This window comes from Xenopus laevis, chromosome 2L (genome assembly GCF_017654675.1).
Source record: "Xenopus laevis strain J_2021 chromosome 2L, Xenopus_laevis_v10.1, whole genome shotgun sequence".
NCBI lineage: Eukaryota > Metazoa > Chordata > Amphibia > Anura > Pipidae > Xenopus > Xenopus laevis.
The window spans coordinates 117,846,537-117,854,226 of record NC_054373.1 but is presented as its reverse complement, the minus strand read 5'-3'; positions in this window follow the sequence as shown (position 1 = coordinate 117,854,226).

Below are 7,690 nucleotides of genomic sequence, written 5' to 3'. Positions count from 1 at the left end.
GAGAGCAGGACATGACACGGCCATGTCCTCTTTGGGAATCGGGTTGATGCAGTTTGAGGCTCCAGCACTCCTTTAAAGGAGAACTAAACCCCCATGGTGATTAGTCCCCACTGCCCCCCTCCCTGCCTCCCCCCTGCACAGTCTTACCCCTGAATTCTGTCCCTTCTAGAAATAGCGACCGCACATGCAGAGTGAGTGCATCGGAGCTCACGGGCACCATCTTCTTCTCTAAGGTAATCTTCGTGAAGTGAGCAGCGTATTGGCACATACGCAGTTGGAGCAATCTTCTGGTTCGCGACAACTGCGCATGCGCCAAAAGAGAAGGAAATTGCTGAAGGGGAGGAAGAAAACACAACGATTACCGAAGAGAAAAAGATGGCGCCTGTGAGCTCCGCTGCGCTCACTCTTTCTAGAGGCAACAGAATTCAGGGGTAAGACTGTGCAGGGGGGAGGCAGGGAGGGGGGTCAGTGGGGACTTATCACCATGGGGGTTTAGTTCTCCTTTAAAGGAGTGCTGGAGCCTCAAACTGCATCAACCAGATTCCCAAAGAGGGCTTGTAATGCAAAGTCTGTTAAGGTATAATGTCTGACAGGTTAGTTTTGCTATCCGTCTGCATTTGAAGAGTTTTTTACTCAATTAACTTATATCTTTTTAGCCTAACTTGTGTCTTTTCAACATAACATTTGTTACTATTATATAAGGAATATGAAAGTGGAATAAGAAAAACTTATTTTTCTCAACCTAGAAAAAGCTCCAGTGGAGCTGTACTTTTTGTTAATGGTTATAGTCTATTCCTCTCCCTTCTAAGAGGACTGTATCATTCATAGAATCAAGGTTAAATTGCACTGGCACTAAAATCTAGTGAGCTAGTACAAGCTGACACCTAAGCTTACAATTTACCTATCCCTATTTTACAGAACAAAAACTCATATTTCAGTTATGATCCCACCATAATCCGGAGGGGGAATCTTATCATACTGTAGATACTAATAAGCCATAACTGTAATATTCTTTTTTTTTTTACTTTCAGGAACCCTATTACAGATGGATAATTGTCTCACAAAAAATTGATACATTCACTGGAGGCTATTTGGGGGCCAAACAGTGTTTTTAAAATCTCAGCCTCTTTTTTTATTTCAATGTCATTTATTAAATAATAATTTTATATATCCTGTTCTGTGAACAGCTCCTTCGTTATACCTGTAACTCCTCAATGCTGTATATGGTTTCCAGTAACTTGAATCATCTTGGTCACAAGCTTTGCCTGTTCAGTTTCTTTATTTTTTTCTTCGAAGGCAAGAACCAGACCTTTCACTTTCTCAGGGATAAAAGTCATAATCTTCTTTTTTGTTAAAGACTGCTATGCAATCTTTCATGCTCCCAAAATTTGACAGAACCATGATTATACTTAGCAACGAAAAAAAGAGATCCATTGTATGGGCTTTCTGCCACAGTGAGTCCAATATTAAGGTTTCATATATTGTATAGAAATTTCTTTGGAACTCTCAAATTCCCAAATCATAAATTACATATGAAAGATGAGTTAGGGCATATCTTCTAAGCTCTGTGATATCCGTATTTCATAGTTTACGAAACAGTGCAACAACTGAAGATGCCCACAGTTTCTGGGGTTTGTTTTTGAATTGGAATTACTACATCACAAACTTTTTTGGTCTCAGGTCAATGTTGATGATGGATCTTCAATTCTTCATCAGATTACTAAAACAATTTTTATTCCAATACTCCTTTACATCCTAAGAATGACAACATACATTACTTCCATTTAGATTAAAAAAATTCTAATAAATCTGTCTAGTGAACAGTGATGTTATAAACATTTTGTTTTCTGTATTTACTAATGATCAATGAATACATGTGACAATTTTTTTTATACCATTGCTTTGAAAAGTTAAACGTTTTTTTAGAGTTATTGAGCTTTAACACTGCTTTCTTAATAAGCAGCTCAGTCAACAAAAATGGAAAATATGAAAAATATTAAGCATCAAACTGCATCATAAGGTATACATATTAAAGTAAACCTTTTTAATTGTCACATTTTTCCTAATCACATTTTAATATCATGATCAATATAAAAATAATAACAATTGCCTTACAGGTTATTTCTATTTTTTTAACAAACATTTATTTCATCCCATTAAATACTTTATTGAAGTAATGTATTCTGAATTTTATTCAAAGGCTATACAAAATTATTTATTCAGGAAAATCAGAATAGATTTTGCACAAGTAATGGACTACAATAAAATTATCTGTAACAAACTAAAAACACCATATTTTTGTGTTCTATCTATAAACTCATAGACCTTGAATTGTTTAGTAAAAATGAATGCCTACATAAGTTATAGTGCAGTCAGGCCCCAGGCCTACAGCTGGAAGAAATACAGTCACTCAAAACAGAAGGCAACACTCCAAGGAAAAGGATCCAGGAAAAGGATTTATTGAAGAAGCAGAAAACAGTACCAATATAAAGTAAGGCAACAACAAAAAACAAGTCCTTTTACCAGGCCAGTGGTCAGAGGCAGGTGGCTAGCAAGTGAAGTCGTTAACAGCCTGAAGGTCTGGACAGGCAACAAACAAGGGAAGTCCCATACCTGTATTAGAATTGGCTCTATGAAAAATAAAGGGCTCATTAAATGATTACTCAGCTGTGTTTAAATATTAAATATTTTAAAAAATAATTTGGTGTTTGGTTTACTCTTCCCAATACCCTTTCCATTCTCTAGTCTAGCTTGCCTGATTGCTTTTCTATGCTTTATTGGCCTCTTTTAACCCAATAAACTTTTGATCTGACCTAGCTAACTTGAATGACTTAAGTAGACTTTTTCTCTTACTAAACTAAATGCTAACCTTTCTACCTTTCTATTAAACTATTAGATCATTTTGCTTTACTGTGTCTTTCCTTACTTACATTTTTAGACATTTTCTTTAAACTGCTTATCAGTCAGTGACCACTATACCTTCTGGCATCCCATTTGTAACAAAGTCTGCTTCCTCTACAATTACAACCCTGTTTTAAGTATATTGTCATACTGTAATAGTTACCATTGGATCATGGTGTATGCTACACGGTTTGCACAATATAACTTGCTTGAAGGTTTGTTAAATTGTAAGTTAAAAAAACATTATAGCCCCCTCTAGTACCTCATCCTTCCAGCACAATGTTAACTATTTTGAATGGTTTATTAAAAAATACCATAATGAGCGATATGCCCTCAGCTTTATCCTAAGTGTGTGCTCCAGATCTCCTGACTTCTTCTTAAAGGAGAACTAAACCCTAAAGTTAAAAAAACCCTACCGCCCTACCTGTAAAAATATTCAATGGGCTGTGAGCTTAGGGTAAGACAAGAGGAAGAAATAGTCACCACTCTTCATATCCTATCTAAATAGTTAAGTTATAAATCGCCGGCGGGATGGCATTCGGATCGATTTGTTTTCCGAAGTCCCCGTAAGTTTCCTCGTCAGGTCTGGGAGATTAGTCGCCCAAAGAAGAGGCGAATAGTTGCCGGGCGACTAAATCTCCCCAAGTATTCCCGTGTGTCTCTGCCCTAAATGAGCCTTCCTTTGAATAACACTCATATATAAACTCTGATTCAGGGTGATGTACAAGTCACTTTGTAGTCCTCATGAACTGGATGAAAGGGTCCTTCAATCAATCTATGTTCAATCAATCCATGTTCAATCAATCCATGTTCAATCAGATCTCAAAGTTTTATAAAACCTCAAAGAGACTAATGCCCCTAGACATTCCCCAAAGAACAGATCTAGTTCTGAACACAGAGAAAACACATCATCTGATTCAGAAGGAAAGGTATCTGACTAGGCTCTGTGGATGAAGAATCAATATTCAACTGCAATGAGACGCACATTAGACATAGACAAAGAACCAACTACCTTAGCTAAACCAGAAAAGATGTTAAAGAATGCATAAAATTTTTTTCTATTTCTACTATTACTCTATACAGCCCCCAGAATAACATTCCCTTTTCCCTGCATTTAGTCTTACTTAGTCTTGCAGGTCAACGACAAGTAAATGGCTTTAGCAGCAGATGCCTTTTTCATTAGATGGGACTTGAGGGGCCAGTGAACATATTTCTTCCTATCCCAGTGATGCCACAGGTACTGATAAAAGTGAGACAAAACAGATATAGTCTGGCACCCTGGTGACCAAGGAAACCTTCTGCATCTTGACAGGGGACATTATTTCATGTTACACAACTTGCCAAAACTTCTAACTCCAGGCAGAGTCATCAAGAATATGTGACTTTTAAGGGGGCTATCTGATGGTCGGGTATGCAAGCTATGCAATTTCAGCATGTGTTTGAGGGGTATAAATTTGTTGCTGTTATATTTATATATACATTTTCAAGATGTGTTAACTGCAATAAAACTACAGATTTACAGGAGTTGCATTTTCAAAAATTATGCTATTTTTCAATTTGAGCTTTCAAGATAAATTTAATTTTTGGCAGACTCATTAAAAATGAAAAGTAAAATGTGAATTCACTGCAATCAAGTTTTTTCTCATGTAAGTGATCAAGTTTTCAACATTTGGGATTTTCTACACATTTGAGAGTTTTCAGAATCTGAAAAAAAAATATCAAGGATTTTGACTCGTGATAAATCTGCCTGCCCAGAGTGATTTGTTGATGTACATAGGAGATAAAAACGATTATTTACAGAAAGACCTAGGGCAAAATATATGGCTATTGTTTAAACAGCTCCATTTTACAAAAGATGTTTGTCATTTTTTTATAATTTTTACAGCAGATTGCCTTCACAGTGGGTAAATAGGTATTTTGGAAAGTCCAGGCCAAAATTCTCAAGTAAAATCTGGCAAATCATGGTGTTAAACCGAGGAAACCACCCATTCAAATACATTTTAATTAAAAAAAAATTACTTTCCCAAAATTACGCAGTCTCTAGAATCTCCCCAAATGTGGTTATTAAAGAATCCACATTTAAGATCTAAGATGATTTATTACCCCAGATAGGAAAATAATTTTGATCCCTCCTTCCCTCCTATATGGCACTCCTGGATAAATAGTAGATAACAGATAACACAATTATATTCTACAGAGCATACCTGCTATCTGCTGTGTAACCTGAGCCTTTTCTCCTTTGAATGACTGCCCCCATTGCTACACAGCAGCTTATTTATATAAACAATAGTAGTGTTTCTGAAGCAAACACAGCAATTTTACCAATGCAGGGCAATACTGCATTATATTTTTATTACTTAAAAACACTTTAATTTTTTGATGTTACTGATCATTTAACCCTCCCAAGTAAAGATTCAAAATCCCAAAAAAGCTCTTGAGCCAAATACTGGCTGTTGCAAAAATGTCACCAAACATTGGCTGCAAAACAATATCAATATTACCTGGTGTAGCTCTGTACCTGGGGTAGCATTCTATGCATTATGTTATTAAAGGAGACATATAGCATAACTACAAACCCATCCTAATAGTGTAGGCAATATTGAATAATATATGGTGCTGGTTTCACTTTGGGCTAAAAGTTAATTATCTTTAAAAATGGCCCCTTTATTGGCGCTCACTATAGATCTGCTATGATCCCTGTTTAAATGAAGGGTAGGTGTATTCTATCGGTCCCTGCATGAAGCACAGTAGGAGGGGACAGCCAATCACAGCCCTGTAGTCACACAAGTAAAAAAACAAAATCACCTATTTTCTCCTAAATTAGTCCCCAAATTGTGAAAACACTGGTTCTAGTTTTCACAGAATAATTTTTGGTCAATAGTCAGCCTTTTTGTCCTTAAATTGTGAAAAATATGTATTAAAATACTGAACCTGGATTACTGAGCTGCCAGACTGAAACACCAGAGGCAGGAACATTAAAGGGGTTGTTCACCTTTGAGTTAACTTTTAGTATGATGTAGAGCAGTGATCCTCAACCAGTAGCTTGTGAGCAACATGTTGTTCTCCAACCCTTTGGATGTTGCTCCCAGTGGCCTCAAAGCCACCAGGCTTGGAGGCAAGTTTTGGTTGTATAAAAAACAGTTGTACTGTCAAACAGAGCCTCAATGTAGATTGACAATCCTCATGGGGCTACCAAATGACCCATCACAGCACTTATTTGGCACCCCAGGAACATTTTTCATGATTGTGTTGCTCCCCAACTCCTTTTTCTTCTGAACGTTGTGCACGATTTCAAAAGGTTGGGGATCCCAAGGGTGATATTCTAAAAGTTTGCAATTGGTTTTCATTTTTTATTCAAGGTTTATTTAGCTTTTTATTCAGACACTCTCCAATTTGCAGTTTCAACAATCTGGTTGCTACCCTAGTAACAATGCACTGATTTGAATAGGTTAGGACCTGAATAGAAAGATGAGTAATAGGGGGGCGTGGTCTGCATGGCTAGCTGAACGGACATGTGATCCAGAGCTCCGCGCCATTTATCCTGAAAGATCCTAAGGAAATCGTTGGGGAGACCCCAAAACATCTACCAGGGTTAGCCCCACATACAGCACCCATGATGGGAGGCAACAGAACCCAGAAAGCACGCTCAGAGGCAGCTGCGAGGTTGGAGCAATATGCAAGAAAAGCTCCTCAAGATGGCGGAGCCTCCCCTCCTCGTGAGGAATGAGCCACAGCGCCAGCAACATCGCTCCAGGATCAATCAGTACAACTCCTGCTTAACGCAATTACTGACTGTAGAGCGGCCTTATCTTCCAAAATAGAAGAGGTTAAAACAGACCTGTCTCTCCTGAGAGCTGATCTCCAAACGCTGAGGGAAAGAACAGCCGAAGCTGAGCAACGGATATCCAGATTGGAGGATATGTGTAATCCCCTGACGCAGCAAATACAAGAACTAAGGGCCCAAAACATCGGGCTCAGCTCCAAGCTGGATGATTATGAGAACAGACAGCGCAGAAACAACATCAGGGTGATCGGTCTCCCAGAGAAAGTAGAGGGGGAAGACCCTACGCACTTTATGGAGCAATGGATTCGGGAGCATCTCCCAGAGGCCGCACTCTCACTTCAGTTTGTCGTGGAGCGTGCTCACCGAGTGCCTGCTCGGCCGCTGCCCCCCGGGGCCCCGCCGCGGCCCTTCCTATTCAAACTCCTGAATTACAGAGATCGGGACGAAGTATTGCGAGCCACTCGCCAACAGCCTCAGCTAACCTATCAGAACAACCGGATTCACCTATTCCCTGATTATTCTGCGGAGCTCCAGAAAGTACGCACAGCATTTATCGGAGTCAAGCGCAGGCTGCGGGAAGCAAACTTGACATACGCAATGTTATACCCGGCAAAATTACGGGTGCAAGCTGATGGCAAAGCGCAATTCTTTACAACGCCACAGGCGGCATCGGAGTGGCTAGACACTCGGGGACATCGCAATTTGCAGGTGGAGGACTGCCACTAGAGAGACGTGAGTACAATATCTTGCCCAACTCAGGATAGAGCCCCCAAAGGTCAGAGCATTTGGCCTGCGCCTTCCCTCCAGTCTAACATTGTGCGTTGAACTCTGTACCTACTGCTAACGCCTACGTGTAAACCAAGACTATAGAGACTGGAACACTGCACTAGCCAGAACTAGGGAGGAAGAGTATTAGGTGACGGCCTGATATTCTCCCTCAACCTACCCTATTTATCCTACTTCCTCCTCCGTGTTCAGAGGACTATGGATATATAAGACTGCCTT